The sequence below is a fragment of the Phyllostomus discolor genome, chromosome 4 (genome assembly GCF_004126475.2).
Source record: "Phyllostomus discolor isolate MPI-MPIP mPhyDis1 chromosome 4, mPhyDis1.pri.v3, whole genome shotgun sequence".
In the NCBI taxonomy this organism is placed as follows: domain Eukaryota; kingdom Metazoa; phylum Chordata; class Mammalia; order Chiroptera; family Phyllostomidae; genus Phyllostomus; species Phyllostomus discolor.
The window spans coordinates 199846075-199870111 of record NC_040906.2 but is presented as its reverse complement, the minus strand read 5'-3'; the positions used below and the strand labels follow the sequence as shown (position 1 = coordinate 199870111).

Here is a 24037-nt window from a genome sequence, read left to right as displayed (position 1 = left end):
ATAAAGGAGCTAACTCTGAAACTGATGGTCATGTCCTGGCCCTTCAGGGACTTCAAAGCCAGTGACCAGGTTGGAACTGTGCTTGAAGAATTTTGCAATGAGTCACTCTGGACAGGGAGCAGGAGATGCTTTGGAGCCCAGGGGGCTCCTCAACCCTCCAGGAGCCTCGCTGACAGCCCGTGCTGGTGCTCTGGCATGGGCACTGGTCCTTCCACACGTGAATTCTCACGCCAGGTGTCAGGAACTAGGCCACACTCTGACAGAACTGCCAATGAGCTGGCCCCTCCTCTCGCCACACTCCAGATGGGCCCTTGGGTTGTAGACAACCAACCACACCTCCTTCGCTCTAAACACTGCCAAGCCACAGACTGTGAAGACAGAGGGTTGAGGGAGGCTCACTTCCCTCCCCACTGTGCATCTGTGGTGCATTTATGCACGGAGTTGTAGAGCTAACCTATTTTTCACTGTCCTAGGGAAACTTGGCTCTTGTTGCATACCTAAGACACCTAGGAATAGTAATGTTAATTGCTACTTTTCTGAACTTCATGCTTTAACTTCAGTTGGGGAAGGTGTGCACTGGTTGAACAGCATGCTCTGCTAATGTTAGTTAAGAGTAAGCATTACTCTAATGAACATATATAAATAAGAAAAATTAAAAAAAACTTTTTTAAATTAGTAAAAGTCCCGAGCCTTAGTCTCGACTATAAAATTTTCTTTAAACATCTGCATTTAGAAAAGTAAAATTGTTCCTATGTTCCAAAATATTAAAAAAGCCTTTCTTCCCAGAAAGATGTGTATAATTTCAACCTATAGTTGGTTTTAACTGGCTCAGTTACTGATGCCTCAAAAATAGTTTCAGGAGGGTAGTGTTGGACCATCCTGGAATGCAGATCACTTGGCGGAAGCACTGCAATCCTGGCGGAACTGCTTCATAAGCAGCCACATGTTAATAGGAGCTTTTATATGTTTGACAAAGAAAAATGTTCCCTGTTATCCAAAATAGCTTCTAATGAGGGTCAGATCGTTGAGGCAGAACCTTAGACACTCCCTTCGCATTTCAGGGACAATCAGCGCTTTGAAGTCCCAAGTAGCTTTTGCTTCTGGTTTAAGAGGGGAAACATGAGGCTGTTTCCTTATTTCTTCATTGCTAGTTATCTGTTTAATAATTTAACACAGAAAATGTGATGGCTAGAAAATGTAGAGATTGTATCATTGCTTTTTTACCCACATGGGCTGAAAGAAATGAGTCCAAATGGAAATAAGTAAGCTTTCTGTATTTCAAGAAAAAATATTTTTCAAAACTATAGTGACTATTTTTAGCATTCTATCAGTGAGATTAAACAAAAGCATATAATATGGCTTTCTAAGTCCCCCCACATTTATTTCGTTTAATTTTATTGATTTATTTTGAGACAGAGGGGAAGAGAGGGAGAAAGCGAAGGAGAGAAACATCAAGTGTGGTTGCCTCTTGTGTGCCCCCTACTGGGAACCTGGCCCACAACCCAGGCATGTGCCCCGACTGGGAATCAAATCAGCAACCTTTTGGTTCACAGGCCGGTGCTCAATCCACTGAACCACACCAGCCAGGGTTTCCCCCATATTTCAATAGCTTAATTTTCTCAAGTTATTCAGATAATATGTTTCTGAAAATTCAAGCAAAATAGAAAAGTACAAAGTGCTAATCTCTCTAATACTACTATATTAATAGATGAGATAGATAGATAGATAGATATTATTTTGTTATTATTTTGGTGGATATCCTTCCCAATTAGTATACATTTCCTATTGCTATGGAATATTTTCACAGAATGTCACCAGACCTTTTCTTCATGTATCCTCCACTAGCTAACCGGGAAAGAGGGTAGCTTTCCTGGCACCCACATCCGACTGGAAAGGGAACGTCAGAGGAGAGGAAAGGGGACTTATGTCAGGAGCCGATGCCTTTCTTTCTTTGATCCCCCTGAGGCCAAAGGCAAGGCCACCAGTAGCATCTCATTTAAAATGGCACAAACATTTTTTGTAAAATAACACCACTTGTGTTATAATAAAGCTGAATTTAGCCCTTGGATTGCAGAATAGAACATTGAGATCAAGGAGGCAAGCCAAAATATATCGCCAACTCCAATGTAATATATAAGCAATTGAGTTTATTTTCCTTTTGCTTAAATCACCAAGCCAGCTGTCTAGGCTCTCATTTTTATGCTGTGAGTGGGAGTGAGAAGGTGTGAGAAGCCATGAACATGATACGGGCCGAGACGCTCACGTCTCGCCTCTTGTTCCTGGCCATGGGGTGTTTCCCCTTCACAGAAGTTACTGTTGTCTGAAATACACAGGTCCTCTCCCCTGGCCTGTCCCTGCCGCTGCGTCTTCATTCTGACCTGTCTCACATTTACTCCTAGTTTGTTCATTCCTTAGCTCACGGTTACTGGCCACGAAAGGGGAGCCTCTCTGGTTAAGTGAGCTATTATAGTAGGACTCAGTCTCTCTCTCCCTCACTCCTTCCCATTCCCCCTATGATTTTCTCCTCTCCTCCCTCCCTCCCTCCCTCCCTCTCTCTCTCTCTCTCTCTCTCTCTCTCCCTCTTCCCCCAAATAGACAACTACTTAAAAACTTAACAGGTCTTAACAAAAAATAAAACTGCTCTGGGTCTGGTTTCAGATCATGAGAAATCTTTATATATACTTACTTGTTCCAGAAAGGATTGAAAAGAACAAAAATGCATACAACAGATGCTGTCTGTTTTTAAGTGAGGAAGTGAGTAGCTTAGGCTGGTGGAAAGTACTACTTACCATTTGCCTTCACTCTTCCACTTGTGCAGATATATCAAGTTTTACTCTCAGGAGGCCGAAGGGAATTGGGCTGGTGGAGTGAAGGGTGGGGAAGATCACTAAGTTTCTTATCTCTAAGCTCTTGAGCACGGACTCTGGCATCTATGGGAAGAGCATAAGCATTCAACCAAATTGGGTGGGAGTCTAGGGGCAAGATGAGGAGCATCTGGGTAGACAAACTGAAAGTGGACCAGTAACTACAGTAAGAGATAACATTTTCCAAAGCACAGCCGTGACTGATTGTGATGGGGCCGGTGTGGAATCAGTAAGGAATGATGCCCGCCTCACTCATCTTTCAGATGTTTTCACATTGCCTAAGCTCAGATCGCATTCTATAAAGCCATGCCTCTCAGTGCTGTTTAAATTCCATTCCTACTGGACCTATTGCTAAGTCTACTGACTCTCAGATCACGTCAGGTCACGGCGTGTCATCTTTTCTGTGGGTGTCCCAAGTGCCCCTCTGCCCACGGCTGAACCTTCGTTTTTGCCCTGTAGCCATTCAGCAAGGCTGTTTCCTGCGTGTCAACCTTTTGTCCTCGGAAGGGAAAGAATTTAGATCCTCATCCTGCTGGAGTTTTGTCGTCTGGCTCACGGGTTGTCTTCCACTTGCTTTATTTGTCCCTACCAGAGGTCTCTGGGGCATTGGTGGTTGAAAATCTACCTTAATCTGTTGCTCCCTCTTCTTTGTTTGTCTAAAATGCATCGATTAGCCCATGGTTAAGGATGACCACCCAGTATCTTCAGTTAACTCTGTGCCTAGCTAGTTCTACTATTGTTTCTTGTCTTGACAAGTCCTGTCTCCAAATCCTGTCTCTAGATTACAGCAGATGCTTGTCCTTGTCATATGTCTAGGCATTTAACCCCCTGTTGAACTCCTACCAACATTCCTGGTCTAGTGTAAATCACTGGAATATTCCCTGTACTCAGGCAAATGAACAAGGTTTCTTCACTTTAGACCATCTCGAACCACCTCAGACCAACAATGTCATTGTCATTTCCAAGTTCTCTTTGTGTCTTAGATTTGGAAGGTGATCTTCCCAAATTATCTTATTGTAAGCTTGCCACTATAAGAGGTATACATGCATGAGAAGAATCATAGCGTAGTTTCTATTAGGCAGAGAAGAAAACTAATTGTTCCTAACCTTACTGGGCATTTAGATCCTTATTGAAGTACCGGATTTACCATGGCTGTATTTACGTAAGAGTTTTCAACTGTACAGTGCATACATTCATATTCACAATTTCTGAGAACTACACAGATTACACATTGTTCTTTATGAAATAAAGAGCCATCTAGAAGAAACTTTCCTTCAGTGATTCCAGCTCCTTCCCATTTCTCTAGTTCCCTGAACAGCAGGGGAGAAGTTAGATTGCCTGTAGGATGGGTCAAGGAGAAAGAGGGAACTGATCATAGGAGATGGAGCTAAAGATCGTTATTACTTAGAAGAAAAATACAGAGCAGGTGCTCAGCAGGAACACTTGTTGTTGTTTTTCACTTATCTGCCAGCAACGTCTCTACTATAGAGAAGAAACAGTTACCATAGTTCCTATCTGGTCACGATTCATCCTAAAATTCTGCATCCAATTTCCATATAAGAAAAAGGAGTCACAAAAGGCATTTCTGTTTGTTGTTATTTTTTATTAAGAAACTATTTTTTTACCATAATTATCACCATGTACTAACCATTTATAAAATTATTGTGTAGATGGTGCATTTTATACTCCTACGTCTAAAAGAAGCCATGCGAAGGTGAGATTTGTTTTGGCTGCCAATTCCTTCTTCCCTAGGTAGTGACAGCTGCTTCTTGTTTCGCCACTCTGTTGTCTTGTTTTGTCACCTCTTCTAAAGGTTTTTTTTTTTTTTTTTTTTGCTAAACAAATCTATTCTCTTATTGCGAAACTGTTCATCTTTGTCACTAGCTGTGCATTTCAGGGCTTGTCCACTGCTATGTTTAATATATGGTCAGTCTTGGATCCTATCACTAAGCTTTTGGTGCCTTTTGCTGCCACTAAAAGGAGACATTTCAAATAAATTACTGATCTTTTCTTTGCTGCCACATTACTTCAGGGTTTGACCCAACTAGTACTCTTCATTGTTCAGGTGGTCCTTGTTTCTCCGCTTACCTTTTCTTCCCCTTCCTACTTATGAGATATCATTCCATATATTTAATACTCATCTGTTCACTAGTAACACCTTATTACAGTGCTCATGTGTGATCCTCTACACTGTAGGACAAATGTACAACTGAATGCTTGCATTGGTTTTTTAAGATAAGCACACAGTGAAAGACATAGTGGTATAAACAAAATAATAGCCCTGAATAAACTTGACTTAAGTGAACCTGACCAATGGATTTTAATTTTTACCATAGACAAACAGTAGGAATTTAGTTATATTAATTATCAGTTTTATAATCAATAGTTTGGAATTCTTTCCAAAGAAATTGACCAAGCCTCATGCAACTTTTTACAGTTTATTTATTTTTGTCTGTAAACGAAGAGAAAAACACCAGCGTATCTATCTGGTCATGGTAGATAATGGCCAGAGCACTAATTCTCAGATGCATGATGCATGTCAATTTGATGTTTAAAAATAAATTTACCTCCATCTGCTTAATGGGAAAACATCATGTTGCTGAACACTCAAATGTCTGCTCATTTATTAAAATAACTGAAGCTTCCAAGAGTAGGGCATTTAAATAAAATCCATTATTTTATATTCAATTTAATAAAAATCCTTCATGATTTATTCCTTTAGCAACCAAAGATTTTTTGTTGTTGTTGTCCTTTAACCTGAAAGTCACCTCTGCAGGATTGCTCAGTCTGTCAGGAGAGGGAAGTGGGAGGAATTCTGGAAAGTCTGTAGTGTGCAGGAACCTAATGCCATCAGATAAGAAGATCCAAATGGGATTAAAAAAAAAAATCTCCCTTTGTATTCCAAGCTCTTATTAGAACAAGCCACAGGGATGTTTTCCTTGGCAGGCTTGCAGAGCATGTATTAGCCAGTGAGCTCTCCAGTCTAAACTTTAAGACAATTGGAGAGACTCGGAAGGGCTTGGACTTAGTGCTTTACGTAAATTCGGAATGATACTTTTTTTCCAGTGGTTTTTTACTACCGAAATTCTTCAAGAAGAATGCAGCTTTTCTGAACTGTGTTGCTTATGTATAAATCGCATATGAAGGCTGAGAATCCCATCCCTAGGTTTGTGCTCATTTTCTATTTTGAGGACCATGAAAGACACAGAAGAGCCCTCTGATCTTTGTAGAAGAGAATGACATCACTTGAAATTACTAAGTGTTCTGCTGTTCTCTGCGACACAGATGAACAGCAGCAAAACATCTGGGCTAATAGAGACCAGCTAGATGAAAAATAATGCTGCTAATTATGTCGTAAAATGCTCTTGTTGGTCAAAAATATTATCTATCTGAAACAGACCCAGTGATGCTCAATCTACCAGATCCTCTTCCTGCATGAGAAGAACAGATTTACTCAGACTCCAAGAAGCCATTCATCATTAATATAGCTATCAATAGTGATAAGTAATTGCCACATTGTATTTCTTCTTGTGCTCTACAAATGGTAGGCTATCTTTAAACCTTGCAAATTAAAAGTATACCTCATCCAGATTAAGAGCATACTGTGTCATTTTGAAAATCCTGAAGCTGAAACCATATATGTTTTAAGGAGATATTGCTAACAGATCAGTGAGTTTGAAATTGACCAGTGTTGCTGCCAGGCGAAGTAGGGTTCTTCCACAGAGTCATGAGTGAAGCATTTGGGGACCCACACAGAGGAGGATGAGGTGCTGCGGTAGGATTTATTGGGGTAAAACAAAGGACTGCCCCCCCCCCCCATGCCCAGCGTCTCATCCAAGATCAGAGAGATGGCCCGACTCTGTCTCACTATCCAATATGTCCAGGCTCTAGAGCTGCAAGCCTGTACTTGTCTTCACCAAGCCCAGGAGGAGCAGGGCCCAGAGAGGCAGAACTTCTCTGTGTCTCATTTCCCCCATCTGCACATCTGGGCCAAGGCTGCACTTGGGCCCCTGCTTCAGCCCATGCTTGGGCTTGGGCGGCTGCCAGGCCCACGCGGCTGCTGTAGAGAAGGAATGTGCGAATGAATGGGCGAACAATTGAATGTGTGCTGCCAAGACGGGCCTTTGTTAAGCTTTGACTATGTTACCTGGGGCTTTCAAACTAACCAATCTCTTTCCTAATCCTTCCCTAGTTTGTGCCGGGTCCTTCCTTCCCCTAACCTATCTGGTGTTTTCCCCAGGCTTTGCAGGGTAGATTCTGTCCCATTATGTCACCATTTGGCTCCAACTGCACATGCCTCAAAGTTTTGCCTTGTCATCTGGTTTTTCCTGCACATGTGCTTACCTTCCCCTGCGCCATATTGGTTTCTACTGTGCATGTGCCTAGCAAAGGAATTTCCCCTTTATTGTTTATTCCTCACTCCCATCGTCCAGGCATATGCGCCAGTCCCCACTCCCTGCACCCCAGAGTTGGAAAGAAAGGCTGTCCTTCTTCTTACACAGGGGGAAGGAGGGATGCTAATCCCCCTTTTGGGGATTTGGCCATCCCCTGGGGTGTCTGAAGCAGTAGCTTTCAGACTTAAAGCCTCATTGAACATAACTTCTTGACTCAGTCAGACCCAGCTGGTCTAGCTCCCTTCTCTTTTGTTAACTCCTAACTGCAAAGGCTTAAATGTAATTTTAGTTATTAAATTATTTAAAATTATTTAAGAACCGTTTTAATATTTCAATGTGTATATTCAGCTCCTTAATCTGAGCTTCCAAACATGAGCGTTTTCCGCCCTGAGCCCCAGAAACTATCTCCTCTCTCTGACCTGTTTAGGTGGAGGAAGCAGGAAGTCCGTTTGGTGTCACTTCATTAACTCAGTGATCCTGCTGCTCAGTTAGAGGGAGCTCACAGGTCAAGTCCTAGTCATTGATTCCTAGCCTTTGATTCCATATCAAAGAATCATCATCATATCATAAGTAAGTGATCCTCAATACTGTGGTTACCAAAGGGACTATGAAAGAAAAAGAGAGTTTTTCTAAAGGAGATAAACTTTCCATTTGATTCTAATGTATACCAAGTATTCAAGCATGGGTTTTGACTTTTTTCCTTATGAATATATTCCTAAGAGTTATAGCAAAAGAAAAATTGTTCAAGTTGGCTATTTTATCATTAGAAATCCGTTCTATGACAGGGTAATAGTCAGCATGGTCCCTGCTGCTTATGCTCCCTGATCCAGAGAACACAGGTATCTGGGCTACCCAATTAAACCCAGCTCAACAGGTATGTCTCGACTTTGCTGAAGCACCTACATTTCACAAGGTAGAACGTCTAAGACAAAGAGGAAAATGCTTTTGGGAGTTTTAGTGACTGTCAGATGCATGTCTCTTTGATGTTTAGAGGTAAGTTTGCCTACATATGCCTCATAAAATAACGTCATGTTGCTCAAAATCAAATGTCTATTGGTTTTCTAAAATATCTAAAGCACCCTAGATCAGCGCATGAAAACAAAATCGACCATGTCACATTCAATTTAAGAAATATCATCCATGTCTTCAAAGATTTAAAAATGTGAAGAGTAGTTCTATTAAACTTTATCAATTTGACATCCACATTTTTCTGGGACATGTATAGAGGGATGGGCAAAAGGAGGTTTACAATTGTGAGTATGCAACACAGAGTTTATTCTTGTATTATTATTTGTTTATTAATTATTGTATTATTTATTATTATTCTTAACCTACTTCTTCCCAGCCCTGTATGGAAGGGCTCATGTTCTGGGCACAGAGTTTAGATAGTTTTTTTCCTGCACTTTAGAGAGAACCAGTCCTTTACTAAATAAACCAGTGCTCCAGTGAGTTAGGCTGTCTGTAACGCCAATTTACTTAAGGCCGTCAAACTCAACAGGAAGTGAAGATAATAAGGAGGAACATCTCTTTTCAATTAATTTTGAGGTTATGTAAGTAAAGCTATGAAAACCATGCTTCCTGGGCCCTCCCCTTTCACTCTGCTTATATATAATAGCACTGACCTTGAGCTCAACGAAACAGTTACGTAGAAGGTGCACAGAAATAATAATGGGAGGAGAGTTAAGTTAAAACCAGAACCATAACATTTTAAAATGACAAAATAGTTTTAAAATATTTTCTTATGGAAGGCTGACATTTAGATATAGATTGACAGTTAATTCTTCTCTAAGGAAGTTCCAACCAAGGAAGACAGATCAGAGGGGAACTTCTTCTTCTTTTGAAAAATCATCCTCTGCTCCAGTCACACCCTTGTGGGAGAGAAGCACAAGGGACATGGAGAAGCCTATTTGACCAGTCTCAGCTCTCCACCTGCAATGGCCTTGATTAGAGTAGTGTGTTCAACCCCTCATCTCATTCCCATGTGCAAGTCCCGTTATTACTCAAGATACATAGGATATTTGAAGCATAAAAGCATAGGGTTTTAGAACGAGATGAGACTATAGGGGTCATGAGCCCCACAGTGACATCTTATAGGAGAGGCAACTGTGTGTGGCCCTGAAGTCTCACGCTTTACAAAGCGTGAACTCTGGGGTAGCTGCTACTATCATACCCCGTTTGTAGAGTTTCCAGGGTTCCCACTAGGGGCAGATGTAGAGCCAAGTACAGTTTCCCTCAACAGCTCCGTTAACAGATTTCTGTTCCAGTGTTTCCAAATTGAGGAAAGAATATATAGTTTCTGGCAAGGCCATTTGGAATAGCTTGCAGCAGTGTTTTTAAGTATTATGATAAAAAGCGATTGGTGATTGCTCATTTATTCACTCCCTAACCATTTAATAAACGTTTACAACTCTCTTTGAGATAAGGATGTCAACAGAGACATGTGAAGGGTTCACTGGATCAGAGACCAGAACAAGGAAGATGCAGCCTTAAAATGGGGGAGGACATTCCAGGCCACGTAAACAAGCACATTTCTCAGTGGAACAGATTTAGTCAATGTGTCTGGGGCTTAGAGGATGAGTTGCGGAATCAAGTGATGTGCCTTAGAAGTGTTCATGAGGAGGTGCTCTGAGATACCCAGTTAAGAGATGTTGAGAAAACAGTTTTGTCCAATAGGCTGGAGCTCAGGGGAGAAATCAAGACTGGGAATCCATGTTTGTGATACACAGCAAATAGATGACATTCAACTAGCTGAGGTCCCCTGAAGGAAGAGTGTCAATAGAGAAGGAAGTGATCATTGCTCACCCTAATATTTGCAGTTCAGCAAAAGGAGAGGAGACTCCAATGGAGACTGAAAAGGAGGCTAAGAGTAAAACAAAAAGCAGGATAAGACGGTGATTTGGAATCCAAGTGAATAGAGTTTTAAGAGTGAGATGTCCTAAGCAATGCCAGTGTGCTGAGAGGTTTTGTAATAAGGGACCTGAAAATTAAGCTGGGAATTCAGTAAGGTCAAGGTATGGCATTGACAAGAATGTTTTCAACGGAATGGTGAGGATGAAAGTGGGATGGGGGCAGGCTCAAGAGACACCAAAGAGCAGGAAGTGGAGGTTGATGTATTAGAAGTTTCTTGGAAAAGTTTTTTAGTACAAGAAAGTAGGGAAAATGATTGTGACTGGAGGGAGAAAGGACTTCAAGGGAGGTATTTATTTTAATGAAGAGTTCTTAGATACTTTACAATAAACACACTACCTAATTCAATTATGTAAAAATAATTGACCCTGTTTGCTATAAATTGAGTCTTGTATAGCACCAAACACAAAGCAGCTTCCTGGAGACTTCATAGATTTATTAGATAACAAGGTTAGAGTAAGTCCTTGTGTTCTGCCTTCTTCTCAGACCAACATCCCTGCCCGTGAGGCCTCTCACTCCACCTTTGGACAGACCAAACAGTCAAAAACCTGTTCTTCATGTGCCCCAAACAGAAATCTGTCTTCTTGGAACTTCTTTCGGTGTCCTAGTTTTGTCCCCGTGGGCCACACACGCCTTGTCTGTCTCTTACTGCCCATGAGCTGACCCTGGCCTCCCCAGCCCCCCTCTTCCATAGGCCAGCACTCCCGTCCTCCCTCTTCTCTCTAACGGATGTGATGTCACATCTCCTCTCCAGTCGCACAACTGCTTTCCGGTGGTGCAAGGGAAGGGAGCCAGGACAAAACGGCATCAGTACACATTTCCTTGTGGAACTTTAGGCCTTCCCTTGAAAATGATTCTCATATTCAGCCACACAAGCCTCTCCAGAACCCAAGTGAAGAGGAATTGAGCAGCATAGAGGAAAAACTGAGTGTTTTCCTGATCTAGAGGTTTGGTAGAAAGAAGTTATTGAGGGTGCTTCTCAGTGTGGAGTTTGGTTGAGTGGAGCCGTCACCACTGTCATCTGACCACGGTGATGAGAGAGCCCTTGTTTGTGGACTTCCGTGTGACATACGTGAGAGAACACACCTGGGCACACGACTGAGGGACCTCATATAGTTTTCACGACCTTGTAAGCAGACATCTATATCCCTGTTTAGTATACGAGGACATAAAGTCCCAGAAACTCTCTCTAAATAGTTACATGGTTTTCGAGTGGTAGCACTGGCATTAAAACCTATCTCTCCGGCCTTAGAGTCTCTCTTAGACTTGACCCGGGTCCTTCTCTGTATACTCAGGTGCCAGGCTTGGAGCCCTTTGGATGTTTTCTTTTCTCTGTTGTTCTTTAAGATGAGTCAGTTCTTAACACATGTCATTACGTTATAGTATGCTCTTCATTGTAGTATACTCTTTAAATGTTTTGTTTCCTAAAATAGTTCATTAGGTTATATTTCGCTGATATGATTTGAGATATTGTGGAAGATGCTAAGATGGGAAAACCTCAATTCCTGTCCCTAAGGGGCTGATGATTCTGTGGAGAAGGTAACATAAATACACAAATCATTATGTAAAGCAAACTATGCTGGATGACCTTAAAGAGAGACACTAATACATTCGTTGGCCTCTAGAACTACAGGTAGAGGTGGGGAGGACATTACCAAATGGAGAACCTTGACATTCTTCATGAGCAAGTTGTGATGTCAAATGAGTTTCAGAGGGCGAGTCAATGAGATTCTCCATAGGAGGGCACATTCCGCATTCAGAGAGCAGTGTAACCAATGCAGTGGAGGAGAAACCTGGACTCAGGGATATCTTGTAAGGCAGTTCAGCTGGAGCAAAGGATGCAGGTTAGACATTAATGCCAGACAAGGTAGGAAGCCAGGACACATGGCAAAGGTAAGATTAGTGTTTTACACCTAGCAGGCGCCATACAGGATTTTTAAAGAAAAGTATAATAGTAATTTTAGAACATATGGGAGCCTCATTTTGGGGGGGTTTGAGGGGTTTGTTTTTGGGGTTGAAAGAAAATAAATGTGTAATTATTATAAGAATAATTTTTTAGTATTTTTTTACTTTTTAACACTTTGCAAAAACCATTTAATATATATGTGTATATATTAAATGGTTTATACACACACACAAGAATAGGTAATATATTATGAACTATTTGGAATATTATCAGAAAAAATGGGTTTTGCCCCCATCAATTTAACATTAAGCTTTCTTATTATCTGAGGTCTTGTTTTTTCATATTTTGTGTTTCATCGATTAAACACAATTTACAAAGTCACTGGTCCTAAAAAATAAATAAAAATTTTAAGGGCAAATGTGTTCTGATTCTCCTATTAAGTGAAGTATGCTGTTATATATTGAGATGGGTAGTTTCAAACTAGCAAGTAAACAAACTGGTGAAATATGAAAGATGGTCTATAAGAAAAAAACAACTGATTGAGCTGAGATTTTCTACATCTTTTATTTCATCTTCAGTAAATGTTCCAAGTGCAGAAGTGTAGTTTATTTTAAGTCAAGACAGTCACAGCAGATTGTCAGACTTTGCTCTTCCCCCACTGTCCCTCAGGAGTGTACACGGAATTCTTGCTTGACTCGAAGCTGTCAAACACTAATGTTGATATAAATTAATAGATAAGATGTTAACTGCAGACTTCTCAGAGGAAAAGTCCCCATTCATTCTATTTCTGTACCTTTCCAATTGTAATTTATGTCCTGCACCTCTGTCTGTTTAGACCCATTTAATACTGAAACTCATTTTTGTGATTGATTTTCTGTTAAGAGGATGAAATATTTTTACATTAGTGGGTTTTTATTTACAGCTTGTGAAAGATAAGAATTTAAAATAAACGAGAGTCATATTGAAATTCCTGGTAGAAAATGATTTTTGAGTTTACTCATAGCCTTTCTCAGACAGCCAAAACTATTAGCAGAATATGTCTTTATTACGTATTTCATCAGCAGTCCCATGCCATGCCTAACAAATGCCCATGATCTCTATTAAAAGAGAGGATTGAAAAAAAAAAGCATTTAAAGCTCTGGGCTCTCCTAATTTTGCTTTTGCGTATGACTAGCTGACTGTTTACTAGGAGGAGGCCGTGGATGGACAAACTGCTGACCCAATAGGTGCTCTTGGTGCTGGGCGCCCTCTGAGCGGCCGAGCTGGATGAGTCTTTCCAGGGCAGCAGTGCGCAGGCCGATCTGAATATAGAGTAAGGAGAGCAAAATGTGGTTGAGTCACTAGGGAGCTTCTTTAAAAACAGCATGCCTCCTCTTCTCCCTCCTAATGTGTATCAGAGGTGCAAGGGAAGGGAGCCCAGACATGTGTGTTTTGAAAGAGCTCCTCTGGTAAATCTGATATAACCCATTCCTCCCTCCTCCTCAGTCACTACCATCCATACCCAGGGGCAGCTTGGCCCTCTGAGAAGATTCGTTTTCTTTCCCTTGACCTTGCTTGTCCTAGAACCCAGTCATCCACTGGTCAAACCTTTCATTGGCTGTCCAATGTGTGTCTCCTCAGAGGGTGAAGCCATAAAATAATCTCCACAGAAGAACCTGTAGAACAGTACCTGCCTTTCTGTGGGATGCTATATCGCTGATCACTTCAGTCTTTTACACATTGTCCATGTCATCTATACGTAAATTGTCTATTGAGTCCACTACTGAGAAAGACCCTTCTGGGCACAGATCATATAATACGGTTCTCTGTCCCTACTGGCTGGAGCACAGAGCCTCAGCATTGCAGTTACATTTTCTGTGGATCTTGTTGTTGATACTGATGTTTCATTCTCAACTGTGTCCCTTGGCCCTCATTCTGCTCTGAGACACCTGTTACTGATGAGGTAGACAGATGGCAGGAATCAAAGTGTCTTGAAGGCCAGCTAAACTGTTTAAATCTATAGGCTCTTTAGACATATATTTTTAAACATATGAGACCTTTACATCTAAGGCAGGTGACCAGCAAAATGTTACTGTCATCATTCTCCAACAAAACACACACAAATCCAAGGCGGGCATTAGCTTCTTTTATTCTGGGTGACCCTCCACCTGATTCTACATTGATATATTATCGCCATCATCCTAATTTGCAGTAGTTCTATGTGGCATAAAAGGACTTTCTACCAGATAATAAGTCTGACCTAAATCCATTCCCATGAGCACACAGGGCAACCCTGGATTTTCAGCGAAGTGAGAATTAGAGGCAATGGAAACACAGAAGACCACCGGAGACCAAGTTCAGCCTCTTACAGAGCCAGGGCGAGAGGTATTCTAATCTCTCCCAGCAATGTCGCCACAGCAGATCCTGTGTGCGAGAGGATGTGGGAGGGAAAAGGGAAGAAGATAGTAAATAAGAGGAACTTGCTAAAGTGATTAAGTTCCCTTTACACTCCTTTCTGTCTGAGCCGGTCCCCCCATGCCCGTCGCGCCCATTAGGACCTTTCTCATCAGGCTGCAGGCTTCCCCCACTGTCCTGCTCCTCACTTGCCAGTGTGGTCATTTGCGCTCTTCTCCAGTCCCGTTTTAAACACTCCTTGTTGTCGGTGGTATTTACCACAGTGAAATCTGTAACAGCCTAAATATCTAAAGGTAGGAGACTGGTTGGATCATGAAGTGTAGCCATTCAGTGGAACAGTGGACAGCCTGTGTTAGCAGGGGCGTCTAACCTTTCGGCATCTTTGGGCCACTCGGGAAGAAGAAGAGTTCTCTTGGGCCACACATTAAACATACAAACACTAACAAAAACTGAAAGGTTTTAAGTAAGTTCACGGTTTTGTGTTGGGCCACATTCATAGCCGTCCCCAGCTGTGTGTGGTCTGTGGGCCATGGGTTGGATGCCCCTGCCATGGTGTAACAGTTCGGGTAAAAGATTATGAAGATGGATATTATTTTATTTCTTTCCCTGAGATTTACCAAAAACAATAAAAGAAAATGAAAAGTAATGGAATAAACAACGTTAGTAAACTTGAAAATAATCATAATCCAACATCCTACAAAAATAACTGCCAGCTAATAGTGGCATTTGGATCAACTCAGGTGAAAGACACGCAGTTCTCCAGAGCTCAGCTGAGGGGGCGGGCCTCTCTACGTGGAAGCATCATGGTCCTGAAACAACCCTATACAACCATTTCATGACGGAGGCAGGACGAGCCGCTGTGGGTGGGGAGAGCTGTCCTACCCAGACCTGCTTCCCTACCGAAGCACGTGGGAGAATCAGGGTTAAATTCAGAAACATAGATGTAAGAATATTCTGTGAGAACTAGAATAAATGGAATTTAGCTGTTTATGAAAATAATAATGTACCATAAACCGGCTTACTTTTAGAAATGTAGGGATGATTCACTCTTATAAATGTTATTAATGTAACTTATATTAGTAATAAAGGAGAAAAACCATATATGTACCCAAATGTAAGATGAGTTACATGAAATTTGTATTTAGTCCTGATTTTAAAGTATCTTCACAGTGTGTATCTAGTCACATTCAGGCCTAATAATATATTTCAGAAATACTTCCACTGAAGTCAGTAGTCATACACCAGCCAACATGATGAAACAAGAATAAAATACATAAATTGGAAGTGGCATGGTAAACTTATCAGTACCTTATAAGTATGCATTCATACCTTAATATGGATGCATAACTGGGAAACATGAAAGAATCCACCGAAAAATTGTTTAAAAACAGAAAAATCAGTCAAGTATCAGATTTCAAATATGGAAAAATCACATGAAGAAAAATTTGAACACCCTTTTGAGAGGTATATAAAAATGATATGACTAAATTGAAAGACATTTCTTGGACATGAAATCTCACTGTAAAAATGTCACATCTTCAATTAAGCTAAAATTGCTCTCTTGAGCAAGATATTAGCAAGCACTTTTGAAATTTGAATTAATCAAAAAGCTTATATTCATTTGGGAAAATAAACCTTAGGTAATATCCAGAAAAATTGGCAAAAGAAGAATTGTGAGAGAAAACTAATTCTATCAGACATTGGAATATATGTAACAACCACCTTAAATTATGCAGATATATCCTTGGAGCAGAGCATATGGTCTAAAATAGGTCCATACATATCAAAGATGGATATTCATTAAATGATTTGGAGACCGTTGGATGACCATGGCAAACAGGGAGGGAATCAGGTGTTGTATTACCTCACGTCTTCACATCTTGAATGCTCTTAAGCACACATTTTCATATACTCACACACACAATTTCCAGTGGACCACATATTTAAATACATTTGTTTGAAGTTGACATCTTGTAGGCTAACACCTCTTGATTATTGGTGATTTAACATGGTTTAATGCAAATTTAAAAACATGAGATCATGGAATTAATAGAAATTGTAGAGGGTATTTTTCTTTTTTATGATCTAGTAATGAAGAAGTTCTTTATTAGTTAAGTCAGAAACAGAATCAAAGAGGGCTTGATTTGTAGACTTCAGTACCGTAAAAATATGTGCACAACAAAACATACAGCAACTAAACATAAAGCAAATTAAAAACTTGGAGAAAAATATTTGTTATACTTAAGACAAAACTATACAATTTTGTAATAAACAAAAGTCTTTATAAATCTGTAAGCAAAAGATAATCGATGAGTAGAAGATGGGCAAAGGACATAAGAAAACATTTAGGCAGCGTTCCAGCAAGTAAAGATGTGTATAAAGTCAAGTGAATAGTTTTGCTTCTAGGGTCTTATCTGGTTTTGCATACTTACATTCATACACAAAACCAGATGACAGAATTGTTCATTGCAGCCTTTTGGGTAAAGCTAGAACTATCCTAAGTTTTTCTATAGGAATTCTTCACAAATAATAAAATGCACCCATTCTGTGAACGCATCAAAGATTTGTATGTATGTAGAAGTGTATATACACTTTCATCCCAGTAGTCTCTGCATATGTTAAGAGTGAGTGATCACACATGAATATTGACTTGTTATATTAAAATATAAGGATAATAAAGGAGCTATTGACATTGAGATGAGGAGAAAAATGTCAGACAAAGTATAATATAATTCTATTTGTGGTCTTATTCTACCCTCTCCTTGCCTTATGTATTGAACCTTGTGCCAGGCACCATTTTAAGTGCTTTTCTTGAGTTATCTTATTTAAACCACACAACAACCCTAAAGAAAGCTTTTATTATGTCCCCAGATTAGACAATGAGGGTATTGAGGCAAAAACTTTAATGATTTGTCAAAGATCCCAGAGCTGATTTATGCCAGAGGGCGGGATTCGAAACCAGACAGTCCGGCTTCAGAGCTTCTGTTTATAACCTGCAAGTAATCATGCTTCCTGTACATGTATGCATAAATATCATCACACAGATTCACACAGAAACAATGTTTGGGAGAAAATAGCTTTATAATCTTTGGATAAAGCAGTACAAATAATTGCTTTTCCTTATATATTTTTTCTTTATATATTGTTCTACAAATGCATTTTTTGCATGACATTTTTAATAGGATGTTTTCACTTAAATTATAAATAATTATATGTAAATTATACATTCTGTGGTCATTCTACAATTTTATTGTGCAACTTTTTTTTAAATCAAGCAAAATAGTTTATTGTGTACTGTAAAAAAATCTGAAGCACACGGGTCTGCCTTGTCCTCTAGGGGCAAATTTAGCATCTTCCCTGGCAGCTTGTTGTAGTATTTTATATTTATACTTTCCACGAAGAACGCAGTCATGTCGACACTTGCTTGTGCGGGCTTTCCTGCGCACTTTTCATCCGTCTCTGTTTTCTCGGGGAGAAGCTGCACCAATAGCAGCCGTTTTCTACTAAGCGCCTCTGGGAATGCTTTTGCTTGTTTGCTTCAGGCTGATTTTTATCTCACTGAATATCTAAACAGCCTGTGCCAACTTCCATTTCCTCAGTTTCGTTTCCCTCCTGTCATTCATTATTTTCTCTTTGCTGTCTATCACTGATTTTTCTAAAAATACTGATTTCAATTTCAAGACTCAGGGCACTACTAATAATATCTTGTCTCTCCTTCATGTTCATATTGCCTTTCAAGGCTCGCCCGTGTGTCCCCCCAGTGTTGGGGGTTGGCACAGGGTCATGGTTACGAACACAGGCTCTGCGACCATCTGCTGGAGCGTGACTGCTCCTCTGCTACTTAGGCGTGCAACCTTGGATGCCTCCCTCTGCCTCTGTTCAGCCAAATACAGTGGGTATTAGGGGGATAGACCTCACTTTGATGTGAAGACTAAATGTTTTTCTGTTCCAAGTGCTCAGAGCACATAATCAGCATGTTTAGAAATGTTGGCCATTGGACACTTAAGTAAATTCAGCTGTATCCATTGGACGTGGGAGAGACGGCAGAAAGGGAATAGAAATGCGTCCAGATGGTCCTGGTGACGCCTCCGGTCTTCCCTCTGACTCCGGGACACGTTTGAGAAGAATGCGGCGAAAGTCCAGAGCCTGCTCCCCTCTTGGTCAGTCTCGGTACCCACTTACCCTCAGCGCGGGCCTCTCACCTCCCTGACTATGGTTCTTGGCTTCAGGACAGGTGATTTTCATATGAGATGGCTAACACCAGTTAATCGTGCCAGCCTATGAATTTGCCTTCATTTGGCTGTTTTTGACCTACAAAATTAGCAATTTCATGTGATTCAGCCTAGTAAAGTATCAGGTGCTCAGTTGGAAAATTCTTGGGTTTTGCCCCCATTAGAATCTAATCACTATGAAAGATAAGACATTCTGTATATTTTTCTCATCACTGCTTTTTTGTCCCCCCAGAAAATATGTTTTCTGTTATTTTCTCCCTTTATTGTTTGGATACATCTATTTTTGAAGCAATTTTGCTTTGTGAAAATATGTCTTTGATGGCTCCCCACCGCCCGCTCGTCCTTGCTGCTTTCCTCAACTGCCCCAGGGCTCATATATTGTCTAATCCCTCACATCTGCTCTCAGGAAAGGACCTAATAAATTCAGTCATGCAGAGAAACAAATGACAAATAAGGCATAGTGCTCTCCTCCAGGAGATGTGCGGAGCCCGGTAACCAGCATCCTCTTTAAAATGGCTTGAATGACAACCTACAGGCAGAAAGGCTGTGCCCCATCTCTGAAAGCTCTCGGGGAGCTGGGGCCACCCGCGGGGCTCAGAGCAGGAGAATTTCTGCAACCTGTGTTTCCCCAGACTTTGGAGGTAGGGAGTTGCCTGTTTCTCCAATTCTTCTGCTGAAGACTTTAAGACCACACGTAGGGATTGTAATAACATAGAGAGTGTTTATAGATTTCTTATTATCCTACACAGTCCTCACAATGGCCTTTAGAGGTGGGTGCACGATCTTATTATGCCCGTTTCAGAATGAAGAGGGTACCGACTGCAGTGAGGTAACCTGTGCAGGGTCACTCCGCTGGGAGTGGGAGAGATGTCACCACGGAGTCCAGGACTGTGGGCTGGTGGTGTGAGGACAACGGAAGGTTGGTTGTCCTGGTCTCACGGGCTCCTCCCCTCGGAGCTCCCTGGCTTCTAGGATGTAGCCCATGAGGCCAGTGTGTCCCAGACGTCCTGGCTCACATGGTTCTTCATGGAGGGTCACTACTTAGAATCTGAATAGAGATAACTTAGAATATATCTTAGTGTATTCCCTTTTAGTGCAAAATCACTTTTAGTTTGGTAAATATATTACTAGATAGCAGCTTATTTATTGTGCTTTATAAATTAAATAATTATAAAATATATAAGGTTTGTAATACTTCCAAAGTCTTCTACTCTAGTAAAAGTACTAATCTGATTTTAATAGCACTTTATGAGTTTTTGTTTATAAATTTATTTACTTATGTAGGCCATATTTATAAAGCCTGAAGCTAGATATAGTATGATTTCAAACAACAACTTAAATGATAACAACCTTCCCCAAAGTATTTAGAAAGTAGGAAATGAACCTGCACCGAAGAATTCTGAATATCAACAAATGTTGGAAGGGCCACTGTGGAAGTGGGTAATAGTGTTTGAAGCGCGAGGAACTGACGCAACACAGTTGGGCTAAAAGAAAGTACAATTTTTGTGTATGGGCCTATTAATAATTGTGGAAGTGGTGAGTCATCACTTATTTTGCCAAAAAAGAAGTATAACTTTCTAGAATTAATAAATAAATAGCAGGTTCTTCACAGAGTAGTTGCAACTTTAAACTGTAGCTTGTGGCATATTATTTGGAAATCAGGATAGCTGTTTACCTTTCAAACGCCCTTTGGAATTAGACATTCACAGGATAAATGATCACCAGGTGATACAACATGATTTTCCTGCTGCGATAACTTCATATCTGCAGGACAGCCGTAAATTATAAGTTTGATCTTTCTTTTCAAAGTTCCTTCTGCATGGATGTGTGCACGCACAGACATCGGTAAGCACTCTCAGGGAGCGAGCGTGACTAGCCCTGTAGAAGACTAGGTAAACGTGGACTGTATTCATCCCGGGGAGGATGTCAGCACTACCATGGAAGTGTTTCAGAAACAGATTTCGAGAGGAGGGAAAGAGAACTCGCAGGTATGATGACTTCACAGGAGAGCTTGCTTTTGAGGTAGGTGTTAAGGAGGACGATATTTTACTAGATGCAACAGAGGAGCTGAAGGGATCCACGGTGGCAGGGCCAACTGAACGAAGATAGGGTGAGAGGCAGCTGGAGTGATTGTTACAGAGCAAACAAGGGGGGCCTGGGACGATATGCTATTACTGAAAGAAAACCCCCAGGTCCATTGTCTGCCATCTGTAGGAAAGATGTCTCTCAATGCCAGAGATTCGTGAAAAGGAAAGGAAATGTTTATTTAATGCTATACAAACTTAAAGTAGTGACCTAATGTCTTCATCAAAAATCTTAAAGTCCCTTAAAATACCCACAAACAGACACAGTCCTTCCTTCCTTCCCCCTTTGCCCAGTCCAGAGTACCGTATCTCAGGAAAGGAAATAGAAGTCCATGGCTCAGGCAGTCTCTGGTTATTCCCACTACTCTGTGCTAGGCTGATAGGCCTCCCTTGGTTCCTGGCACCCTCAGCTGTGTCACCAGGATCTCACCAGGATCTCTGCTAAAGCCGGGTGGTGGTTCCCCCTTCTAAAGCTTCAGGGGTTCCCACTCTGGCAAAGGCACGTGGTCCTCTCTCCCAGGGCCATGGGAGTCCCCACTCAGCCAAAACTGCATGCTTCTCTCTCAATGGCTGCTGTGTCTGGGTTTAAATTCCTGCGCCAATCTTCCCTCTGCAGCCCCATTTCCAACTCCTCCCACACTCGGCCCCACTTGCCCTTCAATCGCCATCGTGGGTCTGGTCAGGTGGGACCCCATGTCATGGAGCCAATCTTCTCCAAGCTCACATACAGGCGCTGTAACTCAGGGGACCTGCCCCTCAGTCACATCTTGGGGGGGGTCCCTTCCATCCCCCTAGCCCAGAGCATGGCCATAGCTATTTAGCATATCTAAGTGACCAGCCGAAGGCTATAGGTATGTTAAATGACTATGGCATGGATTAGCTGCAAAGCTGCCCCGCATATTCTTGCTCTGTGTGCCCCTGCCCCCAACTCACACCTGTGGGGGAAGGGGTGAAGACATCTTAAAATCTCCTGGACACCTTGAGTTCTGGACCCCATTTCAAATGCCCATTTGGGGTCCCCCCTCTTGGCTGCACCGTGTAACATGATGAGCCCGCGGTGTGTTAGGGAAGTGAGGAAGGCACAGTGCGGCAGAAACAGGCTGCGGTGCAGTTCAGGTAGATCTATGTGGGTTATTGGCGGCAATACCGAAAGTAGGTTGAGGCCAGGCCGGAAAAAGTTTTGAGTTCTGGGATATGGCATAAGAACCTTGCTGGGCACTGCTAACCCATTTTAAGGTGGCAAGGGAATGATATTACCAGAGTTATGCTCTAAAAAATGAATCTGTGTGTAGTAAGGTGAAGCAGGGAGCAGAGAGACGAGTCAGGCAGGCTAGGACAGATGCATTCGAATCAGCTGGGGATATTTATTTATTTATTCACATTTTTTATTGTTGTTCAACTACAGTTGTCTCCATTTTCCCCCCGCCCCAGCCATCCCCACTTTCCACCCTTGATCCTACCTCCTTTGGCTTTGTCCATGTGTCCTTTATACATGTTCCTGACAACCCTTCCCCCCCCGCCCCCCCCACTATCCTCTCCCACCTCCCCTCTGGTTACTGTCAGGTTGTTCTGTATTTCAATGTCTCTGGTTATGTTTTCCTTGCTTGTTTGTTTTGTTGATTAGGTTCCACTTACAGGTGAGATCATATGGTATTTGCCTTTCACTGCCTGGCTTATTTCACTTAGCGTAATGCTCTCCAGCTCCATCCACGCTGTTGCAAAGGGTAGGAGCTCCTTCTTTCTCTCTGCTGCATAGAATTCCATTGTGTAAATGTACCATAGTTTTTTGATCCATTCATTTACTGATGGGCACTTAGGTTGCTTCTGGCATTTGGTTATTGTAAATTGTGCTGCTATGAACATTGGGGTGAATGGGGATACTTACATAAACACCACACCCAGGTCCCACCAGCAGTGGTTCTGATTCAGTGAGTATGGAGCAGCTGAGGGGTCTGCAATGTCAACAGTGGCTCCACATGATTCCTAGGTTGGTAGAGCATGAAGAGCCCTTTAAGAAACATCAGGAAGAGTTAGGAGGTACTGAACTAAAACTGGAGTGGGAGTGGCTTGAGGATAGAAGGAGTATGAGCAATCAATCAAAGGTGACCGAGGTGCAGGATTGGGCAGGGAGAGAGGCGTTACCTCTGCTGTAGATAGCACTGGCCGCACAATAACTGTATTTTTTTATGGCTGTGTTCCTACCCTAAAATTCCAGTGGGCACTGAGTAACTATTTGTGAAATGACACCATTCTTTGCAGGATCAGAGATACCTCCATACATCTGGCCCATCTCTCGGAAGACCAAGAGGTTGCTCCCTTTGAGGCCTTGGGTGTGCTCTATGGCTGCTGATGGGGAACAGCCCGGAGCTCTTCCCTGAACCTGTCCCAGCAGGCATCTCTTTACACCTGTGCACATCAAAGCACTAGCCAGCAGGCCAGAAATGGGTTAGCCTGCTACAGTTGGCGGGGAGTTCACTTAGCCGCCAGTGCTAAGTCCGGAGATGTGCTCCGGAAGCAGTTCTTCACACAGATTAGTTTGCACATCAGTGGTTCCTGAGGCCTCCTGAGAAAAATTTTTAAATGCTTTCACTGTGGCTAGCTCTGCAATGGTAGATTTCATTAAGATTGACCAAGCTTTAAAAAAAAACTGGTAAATGGAGAAAGTAAATTGTTTAAAAAGCCAAGAGAAAAGCAACATCATAGGTGTTGAGAATGCCCCATGTTAAGTGCTGGATAGCCTTTGTGCGCATGCTCAAGTAGAAGTACACATGTTCTAGTTATCCGTGGCTCTGTAGCAAACTACAAAAACATCATCACAGAAAGCAGCCACTTATGTTATCCTTACATGTTTTGTGGATTAGGGGTTTGGACCGGCCCCAGGAAGGGCTGCTTACATGCGTTCCGCAATGTCTGGGTCTTCAGCCAGAAGACTTGGATGCCGGGGGTTGGAATCATTTCAAAGCTCTCTGACCACACCTGCTGCTCCTGGCTCTGGGCTAAGACTTTGCCTGGAAGACCTGCATGTGGCTTGTCCATGAGGCCCCGTCGTCCTCTAAACATAGTAGCTGAGGTCCAAGGTGAAGAGACCCAGGAGAGTAAGTAAGGCAGGAGCCTTTCTCCCTTTGAGACCCAGCTTCTAAAGTCACATGGCATCACTTCTGATGCGTCTCACTGTCACAGCAGTCCCAAGTTTCAACAGGGGGGAGAATAATCTGTACCTCTTAATGGAGTAGTGGCAAGGTTCCGGAAGAGTATG

The 24037-nt window shown here is 41.9% G+C and overlaps 1 protein-coding gene across 12 annotated transcripts in view; it reads left to right on the top strand.

The window, feature by feature from the left end:
* SYNE1 (spectrin repeat containing nuclear envelope protein 1) overlaps window positions 1–24037 on the top strand; it is a 433377-nt gene that overhangs the window by 40718 nt on the left and 368622 nt on the right. The window lies entirely within an intron of this gene.